This window comes from Bos mutus, chromosome 3 (genome assembly GCF_027580195.1).
Source record: "Bos mutus isolate GX-2022 chromosome 3, NWIPB_WYAK_1.1, whole genome shotgun sequence".
Taxonomy (NCBI): domain Eukaryota; kingdom Metazoa; phylum Chordata; class Mammalia; order Artiodactyla; family Bovidae; genus Bos; species Bos mutus.
This window is the reverse complement of record NC_091619.1, coordinates 40,887,043-40,908,039: the sequence shown is the minus strand read 5'-3', so window position 1 is coordinate 40,908,039 and position 20,997 is coordinate 40,887,043. Positions and strand designations below refer to the sequence as shown.

The window sequence follows — 20,997 nt, the reverse complement described above, 5'->3', positions numbered from 1 at the left end:
TAAACCAATATCAAGTAGTTATGTGCAGAGAGTTAATATTGGGTTGTAGTGACTGAGATACCACTTTTTTTTATTTTATAAATTAATTTATTTTTGGAGGCTAATTAAATTCAGAAAACAAAGATTTTTGGAGGCTAATTACTTTACACTCAGAAAACGAAGATCATGGCATCTGGTCCCATCACTTCATGGGAAATAGATGGGGAAACAGTGGAAACAGTGTCAGACTTTACTTTGGGGGCTCCAAAATCACTGCAGATGGTGACTGCAGCCATGAAATTAAAAGACGCTTACTCCTTGGAAGAAAAGTTATGACCAACCTAGAGAGCATATTGAAAAGCAGAGACATTACTTTGCCAACAAAGGTCCAGCTAGTCAAGGCTATGGTTTTTCCAGTGGTCTCATGTATGGATGTGAGAGTTGGACTGTGAAGAAAGCTGAGCGCCTAAGGACTGATGCTTTTGAACTGTGGTGTTGGAGAAGACTCTTGAGAGTCCCTTGGACTACAAGAGATCCAACCAGTCCATTCTGAAGGAGCTCAGCCCTGGGATTTCTTTGGAAGGAATGATGCTAAAGCTGAAACTCCAGTACTTTGGCCACCTCATGCGAAGAGTTGACTCATTGGAAAAGCCTCTGATGCTGGGAGGGATTGGGGACAGGAGGAGAAGGGGACGACAGAGGATGAGATGGCTGGATGGCATCAGTGACTCGATGGACTTCAGTCTGAGTGAACTCTGGGAGTTGGTGATGTATAGGGAGGCCTGGCGTGCTGCAATTCATGGGGTTGCAAAGAGTCAGACACGACTGAGTGACTGAACTGACTGAATTACTTTACAGTATTGTAGGGTTTTGCCATGCATTGACATGAATCAGCCGTGGGTGTACATGTGTCCCCCATCCTAAACCCTGCTTCCACCTCCCTCCCCATCCCATCCCTCAGGGTCGTCCCAGTGCACCGACCCTGAGTGCCCTGTCTCATGCATCAAACCTGGACTGACAATCTATTTCACATTTGGTAATATACGTGTTTCAATGCTGTCTCTCAAATCATCCCACCCTTGTCTTCTCCCACAGAGTCCAAAAATCTGTTTTTTACATCTGGATCTCTTTTGCTGTCTCGCATATAGGGGTCATTGTTACCATATTTCTAAATTCCATAAATATGCCTTAATATACAGTATTGGTGTTTTTCTTTCTGACTTACTTCACTCTGTATAATAGGCTCCAGTTCCACCTCATTAGAACTGATTCAAAAGCATTCTTTTTAATAGCTGAGTAATATTCCATTGTGTATATGTACCACAGCTTTCTTATCCATTCGTCTGCCAATGGACATTTAGATTGCTTCCATGTCCTAGCTGTTGTAAACAGTGAACATTGGGTACACATGTCTCTTTCAGTTCTGGTTTCTTTGGTGTGTATGCCCAGCAGTGGGATTGCTGGGCTGTATGGCAGTTCTGTTTCCAGTTTTTTTAAGGAATCTCCACAGTGTTCTCCATAGTGGCTGTACTAGTTTGCATTTCTACCAACAGTGTAAGAGGGTTCCTTTTTGTCCACACCCTCTCCAGCATTTATTGTTTGTAGACTTTTGGATAGCAGCCATTCTGACCAGGGTGAGATGGTATCTCATTGTGGTTTTGATTTGTATTTCTATGATAATGAGTGATGTTGAGCATCTTTTCATGTGTTTGTTAGCCATCTGTATGTCTTCTTTGGAGAAGTGTGTTTCGTTCTTTGGCCCATTTTTTCACTGGGTCTTTTAATTTTTTGGAATTGAGCTGCATGAGCTGCTTGTATATTTTTGAGATTAATTCTTTATCAGTTGCTTCGTTTGCTATTATTTTCTCCCATTCTGAAGGTTGTCTTTTCACCTTGCTTATAGTTTCCTTCATTGTGCAAAAGCTTTTTATTAGGTCCCATTTGTTTATTTTTGCTTATATTTCCATTACTCTGGGAGGTGGGTCATAGAGGATCCTGCTGTGATTTATGTCATATTTTGCCTATGTTTTCCTCTAGGAGTTTTATAGTTTCTGGTTTTACATTTAGATCTTTAATCCATTTTGAGTTTGTTTTTGTGTATGGTGTTAAAAAGTGTTCTAGTTTCATTCTTTTACAAGTGGTTGACCAGTTTTCCTAGACCACTTGTTAGAGATTGTCTTTTCTCCATTCTTGCCTCCTTTGTCAAAGATAAGGTGTCCATAGGTGCGTGGATTTATCTCTGGGCTTTCTATTTTTTTCCATTGATCTATATTTCTGTCTTTGTGCCAGCATCATACTGTCTTGATGACTGTAGCTTTGTATATAATCTGAAGTCAGGCAGGTTGATTCCTCCAGTTCCATTCTTCTTTCTCAAGATTGCTTTGGCTGTTTGAGGCTTTTTGTATTTCTATACAAATTGTGAAATTATTTGTTCTAGTTCTCTGAAAAATACCGTTGGCAGCTTGATAGGGATTGCATTGAATCTATAGATTGCTTTGGGTAGTATACTCATTTTCACTATATTGATTCTTCTGATCCATGAACATGGTATATTTCTCCATCTATTTGTGTCATCTTTGATTTCTTTCATCAGTGTTTTATAGTTTTCTATATATAGGTCTTTGTTTATTTTATTTATTACTAAGTGTTTTATTTTTTTCATTGCAGTGGTGAATGGAATTGTTTCCTTAATTTCTCTTTCTGTTTTCTCATTGTTAGTGTATAGGAATGCAAGGAATTTCTGTGTGTTAATTTTATATCCTGCAACTTTACTGTATTCATTGATTAGCTCTAGTAATTTTCTGGTGGTGTCTTTAGGGTTTTCTATGTAGAGGATCATGTCATCTGCAAACAGTGAGAGTCTTACTTCTTTTCCAATCTGGATTCCTTTCATTCCTTTTTCTTCTCTTATTGCTGTGGCTAAAACTTCCAAAAATGTGTTGAATAGTAGTGGTGACAGTGGGCACCCTTGTCTTGTTCCTGACTTTAGGGGAAATGCTTTCATTTTTTCACCATTGAGGATAATGTTTCCTGTGGGTTTATCATATATGGCTTTTATTATGTTGAGGTATGTTCCTTCTATGTCTGCTTTCTGGAGGGTTTTTATCATAAATGGATGTTTAATTTTGTCAAAGGCTTTCTCTGCATCTATTGATATAATCATATGGTTTTTATCTTTCAATTTGTTAATGTAGTGTATCACATTCATTGATTTGTGAATATTGAAAAATCCTTGAATCCCTGGAATAAAGCCCACTTGGTCATGATGTATGATCTTTTTAATATGTTGTTGGATTCTGTTTGCTTGAATTTTGTTGAGGATTTTTTTCATCTGTGTTCATCAGTGATATTGGCCTGTAGTTTTCTTTTTTTGTGTCATCTTTATCTGGTTTTGGTATTAGGGTGATGGTGGCCTCACAAAATGAGTTTGGCAGTCCACCTTCCTCTTCAATTTTCTGGAAGAGTTTGAGTAGGATAGGTGTTAGCTCTTCTCTGAATTTTGGTAGAATTCACCTATGAAGCCATCTGGTCCTGGGCTTTTGTTTGTTGGAAGATTTTTGATTACAGTTTCAATTTCTGTGCTTGTGATGGGTTTGTTAAGATTTTCTATTTCTTCCTGGTTCAGTTTTGGAAAGTTATACTTTTCTAAGAATTCATCCATTTCTTCCAAGTTGTCCATTTTATTGGCATATAGTTGCTGATAGTAGTCTCTTATGATTCTTTGTATTTCTGTGTTATCTGTTGTGATTTTTCCATTTTCATTTCTAATTTTGTTGATTTGATTCTTCTCCCTTTTTTTCTTGATGAGTCAGGCTAATGGTTTTTCTATTTCATTTATCTTCTCAAAGAACCAGCTTTTAGTTTTGTTGATTTTTGCTATAGTCTCCTTTGTTTCTTTTTCATTTATTTCTGCTCTAATTTTTATGATTTCTTTCCTTCTACTAAGCCTGGGGTTCTTCATTTCTTCTTTTTCTAGTTGCTTTAGGTGTAAAGTTAGGTTGTTTATTTGATTTTTCTCTTGTTTCTTGAGATAAGCTTGTATTGCTATGAACCTTCCCCTTAGCACTGCTTTTACTGAATCCAGTACGTTTTGGGTTGTCATCTTTTCATTTTCATTTGTTTTTATGCATATTTTGATTTCTTTTTTGATTTCTTCTGTGATTTGTTGGTTATTCAGAAGCGTGTTGTTTAGCCTCCATATGTTTGTATTTTTAATCGTTTTTTTCCTGTAGTTGACATCTAATCTTACCGCATTGTGATCAGAAAAGATGCTTGAAATGATTTCAGTTTTTTTGAATTTATCAAGGCTGGATTTATGGCCCAGGATGTGATCTGTCCTGGAGAATGTTCCATGTGCACTTGAGAAAAAGGTGAAATTGATTGTTTTGGGGTGAAATGCTGTATAGATATCAATTAGGTCTAACTGGTCCATTGTACCATTTAAAGTTTGTGTTTCCTTGCTAATTTTCTGTTTGGTTGATCTATCCATAGGTGTGAGTGGGGTATTAAGGTCTCCCACTATTGTGTTACTGTTAATTTTCCCTTTCATGCTTGTTAGCATTTGCCTTCCATATTGTGGTGCTCCTATGTTGGGTGCATATATATTTATAATTGTTATATCTTCTTGGATTGATCCTTTGATCATTATATAGTGTCCTTCTTTCTCTCTTTTCACAGCCTTTATTTCAAAGTCTATTTTATCTGATATCAGTATTGCTATTCCTGCTTTCTTTTGGTCTCCATTTGCATGAAATATCTTTTTTAAGCCCTTCACTTTCAGTCTGTATGTCCCTTGTTTTGAGGTGGGTCTTGTGTAGACAGCTTAAATAGGGGTCTTGTTTTTGTACCCATTCAGCCAGTCTTTGTCCTTTGGTTGGGGCATTCACCCATTTACATTTAAGGTAATTATTGATAAGTATGATCCTATTGCCATTTACTTTGTTGTTTTGGATTCGAGTTTATAAACCTTTTCTGTGTTTTCCCATCTAGAGGTTATCCTTTAGCATTTGTTGAAGAGCTGGTTTGGTGGTGCTGAATTATCTCAGCTTTTGCTTGTCTGTAAAGCTTTTGATTTCTCTTTCATATTTGTTGTAGGTTTTTCTCTTTAATCACTTTAAGTACATCCTGCCATTCCCTTTTGGCCTGAAGAGTTTCTATTGAAAAATCAGCTGTTATCCTTATGGGAATCCCCTTGTGTGTTATTTGTTGCTTTTCCCTTGCTGCTTTTAGTATTTGCTCTTTGTGTTTGATCTTCATTAATTTGATTAATATGTGTTTTGGGCTCTTTTGCCTTGGGTTTATCCTGTTTGGGACTCTCGGTTTCTTGGACTTGGGTGGCTCTTTCCTTCCCTATTTTAGGGAAGTTTTCAACTATTATCTCCTCAAATATTTTCTATGGCCTTTCTTTTTGTCTTCTTCTGGGACACCTGTGATTTGGATGTTGAGGCCTTTAACATTGTCCCAGAGATCTCTGAGGTTGTCCTCATTTCTTTTAATTCTTTTTTCTTTTTTCCTCTCTGCTTCATTTATTTCCACCATTCTACCTTCCACCTCACTTATCCTGTCTTCTGCCTCAGTTATTCTACTGTTGGTTCCCTCCAGGGTGCCTTTGATCTCAGTTATTGCATTATTCATTATTGATTGACTCTTTTGTATTTCTTATAGGTTCTTGTTAAACATTTCTTGCATCTTCTCAATTCTTGTCTCTCTTTATCTGTAACTCCATTTTGTTTTCAAGATTTTGGAACATCTTTACTATCATTATTCTGAATTCTTTTTCAGGTAGACTCCCTGTCTCCTCTTCTTTTGTTTAGTTTGGTGGACATTTATCATGTTCCTTTACCTGCTGAATATTTCTCTGCCTTTTCATCTTGTTTAGATTGCTGTGTTTGGGGTGGCCTTTCTGTATGCTGGAGGTTTGTGCTTTCTCTTTATTGTGGAGGTTGCTTCCTGAAGGTGGGGTTGGACTAGCGGCTTGTCAAGGTTTGCTGGTTAGGGAAGCTTGTGTTGGTGTTCTGGTTGGTGGAGCTGGATCTCTTCTCTCTGGAGTGCAATGAAGTGTGCAATAGTGAATTTTGAGGTGTCTTTGGGTTTGTTGTGACTTTGGGCAGCCGGTATTTTAATGCTCAGGGCTGTGTTCCTGCATTGCTGGAGAAGTAGCATGGTATGTCTTAGTCTGGGACTTGGCTCTTGGGTGGAGCTTGGTTTCAGTGCAGGTATGGCTAGTGGAGGTGATGGAATTCCAGTTGAGCTATTTCAAATCCTGGAAGATGATGCTGTGAAACTGCTGCACTCAGTATGCCAGCACATTTGGAAAACTCAGCAGTGGCCACAGGACTGGAAAGGTCAGTTTTCACTCCAATCCCAAAGAAAGGTAATGCCAAAGAATGCTCAAACTACCACACAATTGCACTCATTTCACGCGCTAGAAAAAGTAATGCTCAAAATCCTCCAAGCCAGGCTTCAGCAATACGTGAACCATGAACTTCCAGATGTTTAAGCTGGTTTTAGAAAAGGCAGAGGAACCAGAGATCAAATTGCCAACATCCACTGGATCATGGAAAAAGCAAGAGAGTTCCAGAAAAACATCTATTTCTGCTTTAGTGGATCACAATAAACTGTGGAAAATTCTGAAAGAGATGGGAATACCAGAGCACCTGACCTGCCTCTTGAGAAACCTATATGCAGGTCAGGAAGCAACAGTTAGAAATGGACATGGAACAACAAACTGGTTCCAAACAGGAAAAGGAGTCCATCAAGGCTGTATATTGTCACCCTGCTTATTTAACTTATATGCAGAGTACATCATGAGAAACGCTGGGCTGGAAGAAGCACAAGCTGGAATCAAGATTGCCTGGAGAAATATCAATAACCTCAGATATGCAGATGACACCACCCTTATGGCAGAAAGTGAAAAGGAACTCAAAAGCCTCTTGATGAAAGTGAAAGAGGAGAGTGAAAAAGTTGCCTTAAAGCTCAACATTCAGAAAATAAGGATCATGGCATTTGGTCCCATCACGTCATGGCAAATAGATGGGGAAACAGTGGAAACAGAGTCAGATTTTATTTTGGGGGGCTCCAAAATCACTACAGATGGTGACTGCAGCCATGAAATTAAAAGACGCTTACTCCTTGGAAGGAAAGTTATGACCAACCTAGACAGCATATTAAAAAGCAGAGATATTACTTTGTCAACAATGGTCCGTCCAGTCAAGGCTATGGTTTTTCCAGTGGTCATGTATGGATGTGAGAGTTGTACTGTGAAGAAAGCTGAGCTCTGAAGAATTGATGCTTTTGAACTGTGGTGTTGGAGAAGACTCTTGAGGGTCCCTTGGACTGCAAGACATCCAACCAATCCATTCTAAAGGAGATCAGTCCTGGGTGTTCTTTGGAAGGACTGATGCTAAAGCTGAAACTCCAATACATTGGCCACCTCATGTGAAGAGTTCATTCACTGGAAAAGACTCTGATGGTGGGAGGGATTGGGGGCAGGAGGAGAAGGTGATGACAGGATGAGATGGCTGGATGGCATCATCGACTCGATGGACATGGGTTTGAGTGTACTCCGGACATGACTGAGCGACTGAACTCAACTGAACTGATGGCTTTTGGATGAGCTCTTGTTGATTAATCTTCCCTGGGTCAGGAGTTTTCTGGTGTTCTCAAGTTTTGCATTTAAGTCTCCTGTTTCTGGCTTTCATTCTTATTCTAACAGTAGCCTCAAGACTTCTCCATCTGTACAGCACAGATGATAGAACATCTAAGGATTCTCCATAGTGAGGGATACCCAGAGAAGTTGGCAGAGTTACATGGAGAAGAGAAGAGAGAGGAGGGAGATAGAGGTGACCAGGAGGAGAAGAGGGGGAATCAAAAAGGGAGAGAGCAGTCTAGCCAGTAATCAATTCCCTATGTGCTCTCCACAGTCTGGAACATTCAGAGAGGTTCATGGAGTTACACAGAGAAGAAAAGAGTGAGGAGGAAGATAGAGGTGACCAGGAGGAGACGAGGGGGAGTCAAAAGGGGCAGACCAGTCTAGCCAGTAATCAGTTCCCTATGTGTTCTCCACAGCTTGGAACACCCAGAGAGATTCACAGAGTTAAACAGAGAAGAGAAACGGGAGGGAGAACATAGAGGTGACCTGGGGAGAAAAGGGAGAGTCCAAAGGGGAGAGAACAATGAAGCCAGTAATCACCCCCCCCTAAGCAAAAATGGGTACTGAAGATTAAATTCTTAAAGGTGCAAAATTGATAACAAATACCAAAAAGCAAAGATTAATAATATTTAGTAGAGGCTACACTATGAAAAATACAATATTAAAAATACAAAAGAAAATCACAAAAATTATAAAAAATATATGTATGAAATTTGCTTTAAAAATAGGGTCTTTTTTTTTTGCAAGGAAATAGTAGGTTCTAAAAATGAAAATTAACGGAGTAATAAAGAACTTAAAAATTTTTTAAAAATTTAAAAATGATAGTAGTAAAAATATATCTAGGGATTTCTCTAGAGCTGTTGTGGGCAGTGTGGGGTCAGTTCAGTTTCAGATAGTTCCTTGTTCCAGCTTATATTTTTTCTCAAAGTCTATAGGCCCCTTCCAATGCTTAGTAAGTGCTAACTATAGGCTTTTAATCTGTTGCACCTGTCACTTCGAGAGCAGTTCCCTCTTCTTTGTTTATTTTGGCTTTCTCTGTTTGCAAGTCTCTTCAGTGTCTACTTTCTGCCCTGACACAATGGGGCAAAGGTAGTCTTTTATTTAGGCTCATTTATTCAGTTGTTCTGTGGGGATGGAGGAACACTACAAATATCTTTGGTGTGTGTGGGGAGTGCTTGCAGTGTATGGACCACATTTGGTTTGCCCCAGCTCATGTCGTGTGTTCTTTCCCAGTCTATACTGCTCAGGCTCCAGGTTGCTCTGCAGGGGAACTGTCCAAAGCTGGCCCTGGGTTTCATGCACTTCCTGGATCTAAGCTGCTCAGGTTCAGATTCTTGGGTACTCCACAAAGGCACAAAGTTGATTAGGTGTGCGTTTTGTACCCTTCCCAGGTCCGAGCAGCTCAGGCGACCGGGTGCTTGACGAGCACACTGTTCCCAGGTCGGGTGTGCTTCTTAATCACCTCCTGGGTCCTGGCTGCTCGGTTTCCCAGGTTCACCACAAGAGGGCCATGTCAGGTGTGCTGTGTGTTTCCTCTGGGGCGCTGATCTCTGGCTGCGCCCCTCCTGGAAGAGGTCAACCCTCCAGGATCCCAGGAAGACTTAGTTAGCAACTGGGAGTCTGCTCACAGTTGGTGGAGAATGCCATCTCTGGGGCCGAGATTGTCCCTTGCCCTCTGGCTCTGGCTGTTGCCCACCTGCGTCTCTCTCTCCAGCAGGAGGATGGGCTGGTCTGCAGCCGGCTAGCTCTTCTTTGGTATTCTCTCAGTCCTTTGTTCTCTGAGTGGGTCAGCCTGTGCCTTAGGTTAGAGCTTTTTGCGGGAAAGTTCTCTCGCTCTCTCTTTTTTTTTTTTTCTTTTTGACTATCCCACGTTTGGGTTGCCATCTCACATTAGCTTCCTCAGATTGTCCTCAGGGCATTCAGGCCCAGTCCTTACCCTAAGCATGCAACCCTTGGCCTCCCTGTTCAGCCCCACTTGCTGGTGGCAAACATGAGTGTCTGGGCTACTTCTCCACTGGGAGTTGCAGTTAGGCACATATTCTGCTTTTTTTTCCCTCCTGGTTATGATGCCCTCTGAGATTCCATAACTCCCCACAGATCTGCTGGTGAGAGGGTTTCCTGATGTTTGGAAACTTCTCCTCCTTCACGACTCCCTTCCCAGGACGGATCTCTGTCCCTAACTCTTTTGTCTCTCCTTTTGTCTTTTATATTTTGTGCTACCTCCTTTTGAAGACACCTTTCTGGGTGCCTGGTGTCCTTTGCCAGCATTCAGAAGTTGTTTTGTGGAAGTTGCTCAGCATTCAAATGGTCTTTTGATGAATTTGTTGGGGGCAACGGTGGTCTCCCTGTCCTGTTTCTCCTCCATCTTAGGACTGCCCCCTTGCGATACCACTTTAGATCAAGTCATAAGGGAAGACTTCTGAAGAGGGAGGGTTTTGAGTCAAAATGTCTAAGAGGGCACTCTAGCCTAAGGAACAGCTAGTGTAAAAGCCCTGTAGTGAAAAGAACGTTGGCACTGAAAGGAGGTCAGTATGGCAGAAGTATAGGGAGTAAGGGGAGAGTGCTTTGAAATAAAGTTGGGGAGACAGGCCTGGGAAAATGAGCCAGGGTTGAGAGTTTGGATTTTTATTTCAGGTGGAGAAGGAAACCATAAGGGGTGACATTATTTGATTTGTATCATTAAAAATGATTTTGAAAAAAAATGATTTTGGCTGCTGTGAAGATATTAGGATTAAAGGGGGGGGGAAGAGGGGACATAGGCAGATTGGCTAGAAAGCTGTTATAGTGGAACAAATAAGAGGCTTGGATTCCTTGGTCTAAGGTACTAATAATTGAGGAGTTGGAAAGACTAGCTAAAGTTAGAAAATGCTTTGGGCCTAGAGCTGATAAAATTTGCTCATCGACACAAATGTTTAGGTGAAGGGTTGAGTGAAAGAGGGGAAATTAAGGATGCTTCCTAGAGTTTTATGTGAGCAACTGAGTGAATGAAGGTGCCTCTACTGAAAGAGGGAAAACTAGGGAAGAGTTTATCTGTTTCAAAGGCATTGCTGATCAGAAGTTCTGTTTTGGTTGTTGCTAGATTTGAGATCTCTCATTAGACATTTATATGGAGATCTCAAGTAGGTGGTGCAAGTAAAAGTACAGAATTCTTGGGAGCACTCTGGTGAATATAAAGGATTGGAAATACTGGATTGGCCAAAAAGTTCATTCGAGGCTTTCCCAAATGAACTTTTTGGCCAACCCAGTAGTTCACATATAAAGTCATGGAGTAGCATTTATATGGCATGAATACCACTTCCATTTTCCTGGAAAGCCACCGTCTTTTCTCCTGAACCCAGTTTAGCTTCAGGGAGTACTGCTTCAGGCAGCCACAACCAATCAACTACAGTTGGCTTTCAGAGGAAGCTATAAAACCTGTGTGTCCTTGTGTAAGTCTTACCGACCTGTTTATAAAACTTTTTCTCAGTAGTTTACAAAATACATAGTCTCAAATTCATATAATTTGACTCTTTTTCATTTTGTTATTCGTTTACTTGTTCTTTTCTTCTGTTAGCAAAAGTAGTACATGTTGATTGTAAAAAAACTCAAATGTTACTGAAATGTACAACTTGTCTATTGAAATATCCTCTTAATCCCACCACTTGGAGATAAGGCAGACAACTTTACTATCTTTAAATCATTTGACGAATGTTTTAGTGCCCACTCTGTGCTAGTTGGTAAACAATGTAGTAGATACCTACCCTAGTAGAGCTTATGTTCTAAGGAGGGTAGATCAATAAAACAGATGAACACACAGGTAGATAATGTAATGTCACATGATGATAAATTCTATGAAGTAGGTGAAGGGGCTATATTTTAGAAGGATTTGGAAAGTCTTCTGCATGAGGTGACATTTGAGCAGAGACCTTAATACTGCAGGAGGGGAACTTGAGATTAGTCAGAAGAACATTCCAGATAGGGGGAACTTGAAGTAAACACACTGAGAGGGGAGCATGCCTGGCATGTGAGGAACGATGACAGGGGAGGGCAGTGAGCAGGGTAGAGAGCGGCAGGTTCAGTTCAGTTCAGTCCTCAGTTGTGTCCGACTCTTTGTGACCCCGTGGACTGCAGCATGCCAGGCTTCCCTATCCATCACCAACTCCCAGAGCTTGCTCAAATTCATGTCCATTGAGTCGGTCATGCCATCCTACCATCTCTTCCTCTGTCATCCCCTTCTCCTGCCTTCAGTCTTTCCCAGCATCAGGGTGGCGGGTAGGTATATCTAGAATTTGGAGAAGGGGTGAGGTAGAAGATAGAAATTTGAGTGTCCTCCATTTATGTATGGTATTTAAAGCCATGAGATTGGATGAGTTTGCCCAGAGAATGAGTATAGATAGAAGAAGCCTGAGGACTGAGCTCTAGGGGAGATGGGGAACAGGAGGCAACTCCAGCAGAGGAGAGTAAAGTGGAGTGGCCAGTGAGGTGGGAAGAAAGTCATAAGCATGCCTTGCTTTAGGAGCCATGTAAAGAAAGTGTTTTAAACAAGAAGGAATGATTAACCCTGTTAAATGCTGTGGGGCTGATAATTGGTAACTTAGATAAGATGCCCAGAAGAGTGATGAAAATGAAAGCCTGATCAGAGTAGCTTTAAGAGAGCTTGGCAGAGAAGAAACAGAGATAACTGTAGTCAACCGCTTTTCAAAGCTCTTTACTGTAAAGGGGAGCAGAGCAGCATGACTTCTGGCAACACTAAAGTCTCACTGTGAGATCACTAAATCTCACTGTGAGATTTGTGGTCATGAATTTAAAGTGAAAATAACCAGCAGTTGTATGTTGTTGTTTTTTTTTCCCCCCTACTCTTGTTTAGCTACTTGGTAAAAAGTATAGAGTAGGCAGAGAATTGGATTTAAAAGGTTTTGGGTTTTGTTGGATGAGTACTGACAGAGTGAGAAAGGAGCAAGGCAGGGTGGGAAACTTAAGATTTAAAGGTAATAATAGATTCTTAAGGTAAAAGTGATAGAAGTGGACTGGATTGGAGTTCTGAGAAGTGTTAGGTAGGATGGATTAGGGGAAGAAATCCAGAAGTAGGAAGGTTTGTGAGATGCTTGAAACTGAGATCTTAAGATCTAGGTCTAATCTTAGGGGTGGATTCAGCAAAGGATCATCATACAAAGCTAAATGTTGGAATGCATTGTTCACATGGATATTTAATAGAGTAATGAAAAGGATAGAGGTAGAAAGAGAATAATCCTGTTGCTAAACTCTTTAGTGTCTGAAGAAGAGCTATAAAGAATTGTATCTCTGTTAATTAGGATGGGTAGAGGGTGGGGGTTCCCTGGTGGCTCAGATGGTAAAGTATTTGCCTGAAGTGCTGGAGACCTGGGTTCGATTTCTGGGTTGGGAATATCCCCTGGAGAAGGGAATGGCTACCCACTCTAGTATTCTTGCCTGGAAAATTCCATGGACAGAGGAGCCTGGAGGGGTACAGTCTATAGGGTTGCAAAGAGTTGGACACAGCTGAGCACACACACTAAGAGAGAAAGAGAAAGCATGGAATAATCTGATGGTGTGGGCCTTAAAGGAGCTGTGATGGGGGGTGTGGGCGGAACAGTTGTAGTGATAAGTGAGGAGGACATTTACCTCCCGACAAGCCTCGGTAGTGCAAGGAAGTATGGAAGAGAAAATGCTGTGGGGAAGATTTCCTCAGGCGATACCCAGTTTTCAGGTAGAGCTGCTGCTGCTGCTAAGTCACTTCAGTCGTGTCCGACTCTGTGCGACCCCATAGACGGCAGCCCACCAGGCTTCCCCGTCCCTGGGACTCTCAACCAAGAACACTGGAGTGGGTTGCCATTTCCTTCTCCAATGCATGAAAGTGAAAAGTGAAAGTGAAGTCGCTCAGTCATGTCTGACTCTAGCGACCCCATGGACTGCAGCCCACCAAAGCTCCTCCATCCACGGGATTTTCCAGGCAAAAGTACTGGAGTAGGGTGCCATTGCCGCAACATGCTATGGCTCTTCAGAGGAGAGACTGACTATTTAAGGAAATCGCATGTTTAAAAGTAGTTTTCAAAAAAAAAGTAGTTTTCTAAAATTTTGAAAGTAGTTATGTTGATAAACTTGGTAAAAATATAAAAAAGAATAAGAAAAAAATTATAGTTCCATTAGCCAAGAGAACCATGTTAATTTAAAAGCTACATAAATCTGTAGCCTGATGTTTGATTCACTTAACTAAAAGGGGCACCTGTGCATTATGGGAAAAAATATATAAACAGGATGCAGAAAAAAGGTTTGTTACTGGTGTGGTATTTTTGAAGCCTTGCTGGAGTTTTTTGTTTTTTTTTTTTTTTTCCTCAAAATCAGTTTTCTGCAACTAACAAAAGTTATTATCTCGTGGTGCTCTGTGACTTTCACTGAAATCATTTGTAAATACAAAGAAAAGCTTCTTTAATAAAATAAATTGTCTTTTTGTTAGATGCAAAAGTATTTCAAATAATATGTTTATTATCATATAGAAGAAAAAATAGCCCAACTTTTAGAAGCAAACTGAAGTTATAGGCCTTAGAAATGACAAGTAATGGCATAAATTGAGGTCTGCAATGGAAAGATTGTGCAATAATGAATTAAATTTATAAATTCCAAATTCTGAATGATTATCTAGATGATTATCATTGTACATGAATACAGGATTTGGATCAGATACTAATTTTGATAAAGCTTGTTGATCTTGTGGTTAAATAGGTAATTATTTGTAGCCTATATTAAATTTAATAAACATTTTTTTAAAAACAAGTATCTACCATATTCTCAAATAGTTTAATATATATGAGAAGTTACAGATTTTTTTTCAAGAATGGTTTTGGGTGTTGCCTAACAATTTCCTTTGCGGTTTGTCTTTCAAGTGGTTATAATTTGTGAACCGTACTTTTGAAGGCTAAGATAAAGGTAAACAGTTCCCCAAGAAAAAGTACCCATTTTGTAAAATTGAACATATGGGAATTAATACATAGTAATTGTATTTTTTAATTATATGTAAAACCATTAGAGCATTTGTAAATACTGATTGATCTAACAGCTTTTCTCATGCAGCATTCTTGCAGAGAATTCCCTAATGCTCTGAAGTATCCATTTGTATGTAATTATTATTAATAACTTCTCACCTACACATCTAGGAAAGTACTGGATATGAAGTATGTTGTCATTAGTTGTTAAGTTGTGTTGGACTCTTGGTGATCCCATAGACTATAGCTCACCAGGCCTCTGTCTGTGGGATTTCTCAGGCAAGAATACTGGAGTGAGTTGCCATTGCCTTCTCTAGGGGATCTTCCTGACCAGGGATTGAACCTATGTCTCCTGCATTGCAGGCAGATGCTTTACCACTGAGCCACCAGGAAGCCCTGTACTACACTTGATGGAATTGAGAATAGTCACTCAAATCATTTTGTGTGTTCAGTGGTTCAGAGGAGAAATCCTAATTAAGAAAGGCTGGTAGACAGTCTTAGAAATACTAGAAGGAGTAGAGCAACTATGATAATGTGTTAATGATCATAAACCAATAACATTAGATAAGAGAAAGTATTTGAGCCTGAAAAACTAGGAAGAAGAGATTATTCTTTTATGTAAAATATATTTATTTAAACCTCCTAAGAATCAGTGGAAAAACTGACAGTTTAGTAAAGTTACAGATACAAAATTAATATACAAAGTTAGTACACTTGGTGTGTGCTCAGTCATATATGTAACTTTTTGTGGCCCCATGGACTGTAGCCCACCAGGCTCCTCTGTCCATGGAATTTTCCAGGCAAGAATACCGTAGTGGAAGATCTTTCCAACACAGGGATCTATATATGTAAGCAAAATCCAGTTGAGTGATACAGTTAAAGAGAAGACACCTTTTCAGTAGCAATAACAAAGACAATCTAGAGATAAAATGTATAAAACTTGTAGGAGAAAAAGTTTAAACACTTCTGAAAAACACCAAGGTAGACCTTCAGAATCTTTTTTTGTTCGGTTATGGTGTTTTTGAAGAGTCAACATTATAAACACGTTAATTCTTACTTTATTTATAAATTTTAAACTATTCTAATAGAAATACCAACAGATTAAATGCAGAGTTCCAAAAAATAACCAGAAGAGACAAGAAGGCCTTCGATGAACGGTGCTTAATAATAGAAGAAAACAACAAAAGGAGAAAGACTAGAGATCTCTTCAGGAAAACTGGAAACATCAAGGGAACATTCCACCCAAAGATGGGCAAAATAAAGGATAAAGATGGTAGAGACCTAGCTGACGAGATCAAGAAGAGATGGAAAGAATACACGGAAGAACTGTATAAAAAAGATCTTAATGAGCCAGATTGCTACAATGGTGTGTTTAGTCTTCCTGAGTCAGACATTCTGGAGTGCAGAGTAGGTGGGCTGTAAGAAACACTGCTGTTAATAAAGCTAGTGGATGCGATAAAATTCCAGCAGAACTATTCAGATCCCTAAAGGATGATGCTATTAAGATTTTGCATTCATTATGTCAGCAAATCTGGAAGACCCAGCAGTGGCCACAGGACTGGAAAAGGTCCTCATCCCAATTTCCAAGAAGAGTAGTACCAAAGAATGTGCTAACCATCAGGCAATAGCATTGATCTCTCATGCTAGTAAGGTCATGCTTAAAATCTTGCATGCTAGGCTTCAGGATTATGTGAACCAAGAACTTCCAGTTGTCCCAGCTGGGTTTAGAAAAGGAAGAGGAACCAGAGATCGAATTGCCAACATTTGCTGGATTATAGAGAAAGCAAGGGAATTTCAGAAAAACATCTATCTCTGTTTCATCAACTATGCTAAAGCATTTGACTGAGTGGATCATGACAAACTGTGGAAAGCTCTTAGAGAGATGGGAATAACAGACCATCTTACCTGTCTCCTAAGAAACCTGTATGCGGGTCAAGAAGAGCAGTTTCCTGTATGGAACTGATTGTTTCAAGATCAAGAAAGGAGTATGACAGGGCTGTCTGCTGTCACTGTTTGTTCAACCTATATGCTGACCACATCATGAGAAATACCAGGCTGGATGATTTATAAGCTGAAATCAAGACAGGCAGGAGAATCATCAACAACCTCAGATATGCAGATAATACCACTCTAATGGCAGAAAGCTAAGAGGAACTAAAGAGCCCCTTGATGAGGGTGAAGGAGAAGAATGAAAGAGCTGGCTTAAGACTAAATATTAAAAAAAAACTAAGATCATGGCATCTGGCTCCATTATTGCATGGCAAATAGAAAGGGAAAAGGTGGAAGTAGTGATATTTCCTCTTCTTGGGCTCCAAAATCACTGCAGACACTGACTGCAGCCATGAAAACAGAAGATGATTGCTTCTTGGCAGGAAAGCGATGACAAACCTAGACAGTGTATGAAAAAGCAGAGAAACATTACTCTGCCGACAAAGGTTCGTATAGTCAAGGCTATGGTCTTTCCAGTGGTTGCGAAAGCTGGACTGTGAAGAAGGCAGAATGCCAAAAAATTGATGCCTTCGAATTGTGGTGCTGAAGAAGACTCCTGAAAGTCTCTCAGATAGCAAGGAGATCAACCCAGTCAATCTGAAGGGAGATCAACCCAGAATATTCACTGGAAGGAATGATGCTGAAGCTGAAGCTCCAGTATTTTGGTCATCTGATATGAACAGATGACTCCTTGGAAAAGTCCCTGTTGCTGGGAAAGATTGAGGGCAGAAGGAGAAGAGGGTGTCAGAAGATGAGATGGCTGGACAGCATTACCAATGCAATGAACACAAACTTGGGCAAACTCTGGGAGGTGGTGAGGGACAGGGAGGCCTGGCCTGCTGCAGTCCATGGGGTCACAAAGGGTTGGACACGACTTAGGTGACTGAGCAACAGCAACAACAACTTGGTGTTTTTGAAGAGTCAAAAAAAATTTTTTAGAGAGGAGGTGATAAAAGTTGATCTTAAAGTTTATAAGGAAAAACAAGCAGGAGGAATAGTCAAGAAAACCTTGGAAAAGATATAAAGTCCTTAAAATAGTGAGATGGAGCAGGTTAGAATTATAGAAGTAGATTTATCTGCAGATAATAGGGATAAAGGCAGCATTTTGAGTCAGTGGGGAAAAGATGGGCTTTTTTTTAATAACTGGATAATGATATGGAAAAGACAAATTGGAATTGTACTTCATACTCTATACCAGATAAATCTAAATGGATTGGAGTTCTAAAAGTAAAACACAAACTCAACATCTGAATTACTTTTACAGCATGAGTTTGTTAGGGGAATAGCTATGACTCAGAACCTAGAATCAGTGAGAGAAAAGATTGATGAATTGAGTAGCATTTAAAAAGAAAAAAGAGCACCATGAGGGAGGTCAAAAAGCATAATAAACTGGGATACATATTTGCCACTTAGATCATAAAGGACTAATCCCCCTGATATAGACAGAGCTCTTAAAATTAAATTTAAAAAATTAAAAGCTTGAAAGAAAAATGAGCAAAAGTATAAATTCATTTAGTTCAGAGGAAAAGAAATACAAATGACTTTTAAATGGGTAAAAGTAGTTTAGCCTCACTCATAAAAAAAGAAATGTAAACTAAAACTTCATTGTAATGTTACTTCTCTCCAATCAGATGAATAATTATTCAGAAACTTGCATAATATTTGTCACGGGCATAGGTAAAATAAGTATTCTGATACATTGCTGATAGAAGTGAGAGTGGTACTATCTCTGTGGAGAGAACTTTAACAAACATCTATCATAATGTATGTTTACCTTTGATTAACCAATCCTACTTCTGGGAATGTATCCTAAAGATAAATTGGCAAAAATCTATAAAGATTTATTTTTAAGGCCATTCTTTGTGGCTTTATGTGCTTTGGAAAGAATACAAATGTACATTAGTAAGGGAATTCTCTGCATCCCCTAAAAAAAGGGGTGGGGGGGTCTTCCCTGGTGGCTCAAGACAGTAAAGAATCTGTCTGAAATGCGGGAGACCTGGGCTGGGGACATCCCCTGGAGGAGGGTATGGCAACCCACTCCAGTATTCTTGCCTAAAGAATCCCCATGGATAGAGGAGTCTGGCAGGCTACAGTCCATGGGGTCACAAAAAGTTGGACATGACTAAGTGACTAAGCACACACACACACACACACACACACACACACACACACACACACAACAAGAATGGGGGGCCAGGGAAGTAAAATCAGCAAGATGGCAGAATAGGAAGCCCTAGATTCTCTTTCCTCCATGGAGACTTAACTGAGCAAACTGACAAAATAGCCCTGTGAGAAATCCAGGAACTAGTTAAAAGGTTTCTGCACACTAGGCTAATGAAATCTAACCACATGGAAGCTTGATTGGAAATTCATGGCACTTCCTACTTTCCTGCACGTGGTAGACTGTTTGGGAAGTAGCCCACAATCCCCATATTCTTCCAGGGCAGGAAAAGGAGTTTAATATAAACTGACTTTTAGCAGGGTTGCCTGAGAGGTTTGCCTTGCTTGTATTCAAGTACTGACCAAAATGGGTGCCTGCTTAGGTTGCTGTTGATACTGTTCAGTTGTTAAATCATGTCTGACTCTCTCAGACACTATGGACTGTAGCCCACCAGGCTCTCTGTCTATGGTATTTACCAGGCAAGAGTACTGGAATGGATTGCTATTTCCTTCTCCAGGGGATCTTCCCTATCCAAGGAGCCAACCCAATCTTCTGGGTAAGCATTTACCACTGAGCTGCCTGGGAAGATGGGGATACAGTACCACAGACAGACACTAGGTGGAACCCCAGGACTGTGACTTACTGCAGGTCCAGGAGGCAGCAGTATTACAGATGGACACCAGGAGGAGCTCACGAGTAGGAGCCAGCTACTTTTTCAAACAGAAGATTTCATGCACAAGCTCAGAGAGGGCACATACCAGAAAACACTTGAGAATTCAGAATCTCCAGCCAGATTATGCAGAGAAAGTCCTCCCTGTGTGAAATCTGACCACAAAGTCTGGAAAGTTGACTGATTCTTCAGATGCTGAAATCCCAACAATGAAAAATAAGACATATAAAGAAACAGCCAACCATGGAAACAATTAGATATCCAGAAACTAGACTCAATAAAAGGAGACATATGAATTGCCAGGTAAAGAATTAAAAATTACTGTCATAAAGATGCTCATTTAATTTTTTAAAAGCACAGGTAGACACTAAACAAAATCAGGAAAATGGTGCAGGAACAAAATGGGAATATCATCAAAGAGACAGAAATAGACAAGAGCCAAACAAAAGAAGAAACAAATTAAAAATTTTACTGGAGGCCTCAGCAGCAGATGTGACCAGGCAAAAGATAGAATCAGTGAATTTGAAGGCAGGACTTAAAATTATTGAGGCAGAAGAACATAAAAAAGAAGCAAAAAAAAAAAAGTAGGGGTGGGAATCCTGGAGGGTTTACAGATAAGCAGAATAATATATATGCATTGTGGATTGTGGGTCCCAGAAAGTAAAGAAAAAAGGGGGCAAAATACCTATTTAAAGAAACTGTGGCTGAAACTTTCCCACATCTGAGAAGAAAAGTGAATATAGAAACTCAAGAAATGTAAAGAACTTCAACTAGGATAAATATAAAAATAAAGAAGCCCACACTGAGACACATCATAATCAAACTGTCAGAGGTTACATATAAAGTAAGGATCTTGAAAGGAGAAAGAGAAAAGCAGCTTGTCACATGCAATGATAACCACAAAGGAAATATTTATAGAATATATGCAAAGGGAAATGAGAAGGAAATCAAAACATATCACTACAAAAAAATCAATAAAACACAAAGGAAGACAGCAAAAGAGGGGAAAGAGACGAAAAAGCTAAAGATAGAAAACTGAACAAAGTGATAATATTAAGTCCTTTCATGCCAGTAATTACTTTATAGGTAAAGGGAGTAAGCATATTAATTCAAAGGCTGAATTGACTGGCTGAATGAATGGATTTTTTTAAAAAACAAGATTCATCTTTATTCTGCCTACAAGAGATTCACTATAGATATAAGGACTCAAAGAGACTAAAAGTGAAAAAGTAGGAAAAGATACTTTATACAAACAGGAGTCTAAAGAGAGCAGTGGTAGCCATACTTAATATTAGCCAGAACAGACAACCAAAACTGTCACAAGAGAGAAAGAAGAAAATTATAAGGATAAAAAGGTCAGTTCACCAGGAAGATACAACATTTGTAAGTATCTATGCTGCTAACATGAGATCTCATGAATATATAAATCAAACACTGATGAAGAGATGGGAAGAAATATAGTAAGAAACTTCAGTACCTTAGGGCAACTAGGAAATAAACCAATCAGTCATTAGAGGATCAATAAGCAAAGAGAAGACTTGAACACTATGGACCAGTTGGGACTAACAGG

At 39.7% G+C, this 20,997-nt stretch overlaps 1 protein-coding gene and 1 non-coding gene across 2 annotated transcripts in view; one reads left to right on the top strand and one right to left on the bottom strand.

Moving 5' to 3' along the window:
* Nucleotides 1–20,997, top strand: part of SLC30A7 (solute carrier family 30 member 7) — a 99,611-nt gene that overhangs the window by 39,959 nt on the left and 38,655 nt on the right. The gene's annotated exons all lie outside the window — the stretch shown is intronic.
* Nucleotides 14,930–15,000, bottom strand: TRNAC-GCA (transfer RNA cysteine (anticodon GCA)). Its single transcript has one exon. It is a non-coding gene; the product is annotated as a tRNA-Cys (tRNA).